Genomic DNA, 7018 nt, shown 5'->3' on the forward strand with positions numbered 1-7018 from the left:
TAAAGCAACTTGGCATGCACAAGGGCATTCAGAGCTGTTGAAACTTCTCAGGTGGTTCTAACGTGTAAGCAGATTGAGAAGAGCTGCTGTGGGGGTGTTGCCTCTCAAAGTGCAGCCTAGTGACCTCCTGGAACCCTGGTTGATGACCTGGACTCCAGCCTTACTCCAGACTCACGGAATCAGATCAACTTGAGGAATGGGGGCCCATAGATAGGGTGCAGTGGTTTGCAGTTCCAACCTTGGAGACAGATCAACTTGGGCTTGGACACTGACTCTGTCATTCATTAACTGATAATCCAGTACAATTTACTTCATTGTCTATGCTTCATTTTCGTCATCTGTAATATGGGGACCTCAGAGAATCTGAGGAAAGAGTGAATACATCTGGCACAGAGAAAGTGCTCAATAAATGTTAGCTGTCCTAAGAGGAGACCTGTTTAATGAGTACCCGTGGTTCTGACTCATGTGGCAATGGAGATCCACTCTGCCCTGAGACTCTAGAAGTACTTCCCGGACTTCCTAAGTGCCGAGAGGCTAAATGACCTTCCCCATGGGTCTGTGGATCAGCCTGACCGGTGCCACAGGCACAAAATGGTGAACGCTTTATTGCACACATTCACATGGATTTTGACTTCACCTCAAACAGGTTTTTTTAAAGCTTCTTTTAGTTGAACTGAAAACTCCATTGATCCAGGTAATTATTTAAATTTATAAATGATAAAGGACATGCTTAGGAGTCACACTGCATGGGTTCTTATCCATTTCAACATATGGACCTTCCAGAGATATTTGTCATTGTCTTTACCATCTCATGTAGGCATTATAGATACTTGCTACCAACTGTATTGATGTTGCCAACTAATTCTAGAAATTAAACTGGATCTCCAAGAAGATGCACCGTGTCGCTCATGTGACTCCGACTGCCCTAGAACAAGTGGACACCGCAAGCCCAGAGTTTTACATGCCTCTAGTTTTGGATGTTGGTCCTAGAAGGAAGCTTGATTTGCGCAGTGTCCCAAGCCCTGGAATAGTCTGACTGCCTGGCAAGGCATGAGCCAAATAAAGGGCTTCCTGGCTTTGTGCAAAAACAGCCAGAAAGGACAGGATCCCCAACCTCAAACTTATCCTCTGACCCCAAAGTTGTCCTTAATATCCCCCTCAGCAGTAGCTCCCTGGTTCCTGAGCGGGAGTTCTAATCCCCGCGCCCCCTCACCCCTCCACCTGCCTGGCCTCTCGCCCTTCCTCTACCCAACCTTCCACTTCTGAGCCCAGCCTGGAATACACACTGCCCTTGGTCCCTCCTCTCTCGTTACCTAGAGCTGTGCCTAAATAGAGTCGGAGCTGTTTCCTCTGTTTGCCAGATGTGTCCTGGGATTCCACCATCTGAGCTACGTGTGTGCTTCTGTGTTCTCGGGCAGTGTTTTTCCATTTGCCTCTGAGCAGACACATGGTGTCTGAATGTGATTCACTCGGTGGGTGGGGGAGAGACAAGCCCTTCACCGATGTCTGGAGAGGTGGGGAGCAGCTCCTGGTGAAGTGGCAACCCCAGGAGGCAGGGCGATCTCTCACTCTGCTGTATCTTCATCCTGTCTTTGCTCCCCAGTCCCTTTCTCCTTCCTGCTTTTGCTAGTGTCTGCAGAATGGGGATACACAGTGGCAGGTGAGGTGGGCAGGCTGGTAGGTGTATGTCCAGTGGACAAACATTAGTCCTGCCCTATGGGCAGGTAGAGGCGATGGTCTAGTGGAGGCGTAAGGCCCTTGAGTACAGTCACGACCAAGCCAGGGCTCCAAAGTCTTGCTTCCTTTGTGCTCCACCTGTTCTATCTCCCGGGGTTCCCCTGTTTCAGAGTCTTTCCAGAGTTCCCTTTTCTTGTAGTTTCAGAAAACCAGCACAAGATATTTTTGTTTTAAAGCTTTCTTGCTGATCTTCATCAGTGACAAAGTTACCCGTCCAAACAAAGCCTGACTTTGGCGGGCATCCACTCAAATCTGGACTGCCCACCTCCACCTTCACGCAGAGTCTACCGAGGCCCCTTCCCCCAACCAAGCTTTCAAGGACCCCTCATAACAAAGGCCCCCTCTTCTAACCTGCAAGCTAGAAGAAGCCCTCTTTGTCACACCAGGAGCCACGGGGGTGTCTAATCAGCCTCGTTTGTCCCGCTGGTGTCTGTATCTCTGAGGTCCCCCCAGCCTGCCCGGAAATGACCTGGGCAGAGAAGCACCCAGTGAGCTCCTTCCCGCTCCACCTGCACCTGCTCCAGCACATTTCCGAGGGCTGCAAGTCTCCTCTGAGAAGTTGATTGTTAAGTTTATCGCTTTCTCCCAGTAGGTTCTTTGGCCCTGCAAACACCCCTTCAAAGGGGAATACTATTAGTCACCTAATGGGCATGATTCTAATCAGATCGCGCTCCTCAAAGACTCAAAGAGCCAGCCAGCCCTGGGGGCCGGGTGGTGCCGGGAGTGGCCGCTGGAATGGAAGACCAAGGTGACCAGGACTAAAGTCCCGGTTGTCACCATTTTTCCCCGGGGCCGTGCGTCCTGCATGGCCAGCCAAGCACAGTGTCCTGCCCCGGAGAAGACTGGAAACTCCATTCCGCCCTGCATGATTGGAGTTTCTCCTCCCTTCCCAGGGAACCTCAGACTCTGGGAGCCCCGGGGCCCCCTCGCTGCACCCCGCCCAGGCTCTGGACACCCCTGTTGTTTATGTCAACAGAGCGGTTGCCAGCGGGCAGGCTCCTGGCCACCAGGGGGTGCCCGGTGCCCGCGGCCCGCTGTTTGTATTCCTCATCTCGGTGGTGACCGGGGGGCGGGCACAGCCAGGCTGGGTCTCTGGGGCAACGCACTGTTGGGGCGCCAGCTGCCCTGCATCCACTCCATCAGCGGGCTCCCGAGTATCTGCTTTCACAGAGTGAGAATTTAAACCTTCCCCTGGCGAGGCAGCTATTTTCCATCGGCCCCCTCGAGGCCTCTCTACTCCCTTCCCGGTGAGGGCAGCTCGGCTTCTGGCCGAGACCCGAGGAAGAGCCATGCATGACCCTGCCACCTCCTCCTCAGTGCCTCCTAGGCCCTCGGAAGGTTTTCTGAAATGACCATGGGAAACAGGGCCGAGAGAGGCAGGCCCTGGGCCTAACCCAGCGCCTCCCAGACACAGGGGGGCTGGCTGGGTCCTAAGACAGTAGGAGAATTCCCTTGTGGGTTCCCATTCCCACTCACCTGCTGTCTGCTGTCTCTATACCTATACCCCTTCACACACACACACACACACCCCTCATACACAAGTTGCTCCCAGAGCTCAGTCTCCCTGCAAGAACACCTTCTCCCCTGGTCCCCTTCTTGCCCCTCCACCCTCAGAGCCTGGCCTCAGGGGTCCTGATAGCAGTCGGGACTGAAAGGTAAGGACTTAAGACTCTAGAAGCCCAAAGCTCTGTTTTCACTAGCTGTGTGACTTTGGGCAAGCCACTTACCCTCTCTGATCTCAATTTCCCCCACCAGTGAAATGAAGGAAATACTAGTACCTACCCCAACATCCTTATGAGGAGTAAATGAGTTCATTTATGTGACCTGCTTAGAACCCCATCAAGCCCCAGGGAGGGTTGGGCTGGTGTCAGCTCTCACATTACTGAATTCCAGGCAACATAACATAGTGGGAAAAGCATGGAACTTGGAGGCTGACAGACTTGAGTTCAAGTCCCAGCACCCCACTGACACCACTGAAATAAATACTTGTCTCTCATTTTCCTCCTCTACAGAAGCAGTTTATTGATAGAAACATACCCAAGAGTGCTAACACAGGGGAGTGGGGGGGAGCCCATACTAAAAAGAGGACAGTGGCAGCTGCAGGAGGAGTGGTCCAGCTCCTGGCACCCGACCCCCTAGATTAACTGCTGCATTCTGGGGCCAGCCAGGGAAACTGGACTAGCTTGGAAAGGAAAGCCAGGGACAAGGCAGGAATTTGGGCCCCTAGGAGATGCCATAAATAGCCAGAGGGAGTCAGAGGGCCTCCAGGGAAGGGGGTGGAGGGGAAGGAGCAGTAGGAAAGGAAACTGTCAGTCATCAGTCCAGGGAGATCCAGGGCACTCTCCCCAGTGTATGGATGTGGCAGGGGTGAAGGATAGCGTCTTCAGAGAGGAACACGCTGGGTCCTCTGCCGAGGACCATTTCTGTGCCATCTCCCAACATCACTCAGAAAATTTCCACCATACTGTTCATCCCCACGCTACAGGTCTTCGGGAGCCGGCTCTGATTCCGCATTTTCATCCCTTTGGCCATCCTGGAATACGAGCAATAACTCAGCCTGTGTCACAGGTGGGGACACTGAGGACCATCCAGAGATGCTAAGTAATTTGGCCAACATCATCACACAGTGAATCGAGATCTGAGATGCGAATATAAACACGGATCTTTTCCCCCCTTCCAATCTAGGACATACATGTGTGCGTGCGTGTATGCTAAGTCAGTTCAGATGTGTCCGAGTCTTTGCAACCCTATGGACTGTAGCCCACCAGGTTCCTCTGTCCATGGGCTTCTCCAGGCAAGAATACTGGAGTGGCTTGCCATGCCCTCCTCCAGGGGATCTTCCCAACCCAGGGATTGAACCTATGCCTCTTAGGCCTCCTGTATTGACAGGCAGGTTCTTTACCACTAGTGCCACCTGGGAAGCCGCTAGGGCAGACACTACAGCCAAAATATAAGATGATAGCTCATCAGTTGGTAAAGAATCCACCTGCAGTGCATGAGATCCCAGTTCGATTCCTGGGTTGGGAAGATCTGCTGGGAAAGGGATAGGCTACCCTCTCCAGTATTCTTGGGCTTCCCTTGTGGCTCAGCTGGTAAAGAATCCTCCTGCAATGCTTGAGACCTGGGTTCGATCCCTGGGTTGGGAAGATTCCCTGGAGAAGGGTAAAGGCTACCCACTCCAGTATTCTGGCCTGGAGAATTCATGAACTATACAGTCCATGGGGTCTCAAAAAGTCAGACACAACTGAGTGACTTTTACTTTCACTTTCACCCTCAGGAAGGAAGGCTTTCCCACAAGGGAACAGCGAGCTGAAAGGTTCCCTCTCCCCACCCTCCCCGCTGCAAGACATTTTACTCTTCTTAGTCCAGTAGCTGCAGCCAGAAGTGGGAGATAACGCTTCAGAGATGCATCCATCAAAGCTAAGCTGGGCGCGGCCCTGGAAGTAGAACTAAGCTCAGAAGACCTGGACTTAAATCCTCATGTGATCTTATACAAATCACCTTTCTGAGATGCAGCGCTCTAACCTGAAAAAGGAAGACAATAATACATACCCCTGTGAGACGGTTGTGAGGACCAAAGGTGATGATGAGAGCCGAGTGCCCGAATGCCCCCCAAAGCTAGTAAGACTGGGAGCTGCTCCTGGTGGGGCAGCATTCGAGTCCGTATTCTTAGTGTTTACTCCAGGAGTGTCTGGCTCTTAGAAGCCCTCAGTAAATGCTGATCTAATGAAAGGACGAAGTAAACTCTTTGCATTTAAATATTGGTTGTTTGTGAGATGCTAATGATAATAATAACGTGTGTTTGTTATTTATCAGCTATCACTGCCTTTTCTTTGAGGACACAGGCACTACTCCCACTATCCTGTGCCTTACATCCCTGGAAAAATGCCTGAAAAAAATAAATAACTTCTGGATAAGAATGCCAGAATTAGTAACAAGCCTAATAAGGAAGGTGACCATATAGTTTGTCTGTACTGGGGCACTTTGGGAGTGACCAGGGAGCCAGTAACAATTATACCTGGACAACAGATATAAACTATGACAGATCAAAATGCTTGGGCATCTTACTCATAGGGTGCCATGCTGCCCAAAACTCTCTGGAGGAGAGAGCCCCAACCATGCTGACTCCTATTCTCTAATTAGACCATGGAAAGGGTCCCCTACCTTCTCATCACCACCCCCGACTAGCTCTGGGAGCTATGTTCAGACTAGTTCCCCAACATTCTTAGGCTCCTCATTTTCAGCCTCTTGGTGACTCTGACCCCCACCTTCTGTTGCCCTGAGAATATTTGCACTGCCCTAGACACAAAAACCCATGGCCCCAGCTCAGCACCCACCATGGGAAGAACAAAATTCATCCAGCCCCTCCTGAGGCTGTTCCAGCTCAGGGGTTGTTCCAAGGGCCCCCCGTCATCTCTCGTTAGTTTCAATAGGCTTCTACCCAGGCCTTCTGCTTCTGCTGTTTCTCACCTTCACACTGTTCTCAGCAAAGCTGCCTGAGCGACCCCACAAACATATGTCAGACCACGTGACTCATCCGTTCAAAGACAGTGTCTTCCTATCTCACTCAGAGAAAAAGCCAAGGTCCTTAGAACAGCCCCTTAAGGCCCCAGCGTACTTGTTCAGTCGCTAAGTCATATCTGACTCTTTGCAACCCCACAGACTGCAGTACACCAGGCTTCCCTGTCCTTCACTATCTCCTGGAGCTTGCTCAAATTCATGTCCATTGAGTCGGTGATGCCAGCCTACTTAGCCTTTGTTTATCTCTCTGGCCTCACCTCCTAAGACTCCCAAGTGACACAAATGTCCCTACTTGGTCTTCAAACACACCAGGAATGCTCCCACCTCAGGACCTTTGCACCTGCTCTTCTGCTCCTTGAAACACTTACCCCTTAGATGTCCCTCAGCTTTTTCAGATCTTTTCTTCATTATTTCCTTTTCAAAGTTCTTCTCTAGCCACCCTATAAAAAACATGTCACTCTGTCCCCCTTCTCTGCCTTTTCTCCTTAGCACTACCAAACAGACCATGTATATTACTTACCCTGTATATTGCCCAACCCTTGACAATATTGTATATTGTCAAGCTCCATGAGGGCAAAGATTTTCATTTGTTCTGTTCTTTGCCATGCCCCAGTAACTGAATCAGCCCTTGGCATATGATAGATGCTCAATAAATATTTATTAAACAAATAAAGGGCAAAATGAGAGGGAACACACACAGCAGTTGAATGTTTGACCTCAGGAATAAAAAGTCCTCGTTTTAATCCTGGCCCTGCCACTT

Source organism: Cervus canadensis, chromosome 28 (assembly GCF_019320065.1).
Source record: "Cervus canadensis isolate Bull #8, Minnesota chromosome 28, ASM1932006v1, whole genome shotgun sequence".
Lineage (NCBI taxonomy): Eukaryota > Metazoa > Chordata > Mammalia > Artiodactyla > Cervidae > Cervus > Cervus canadensis.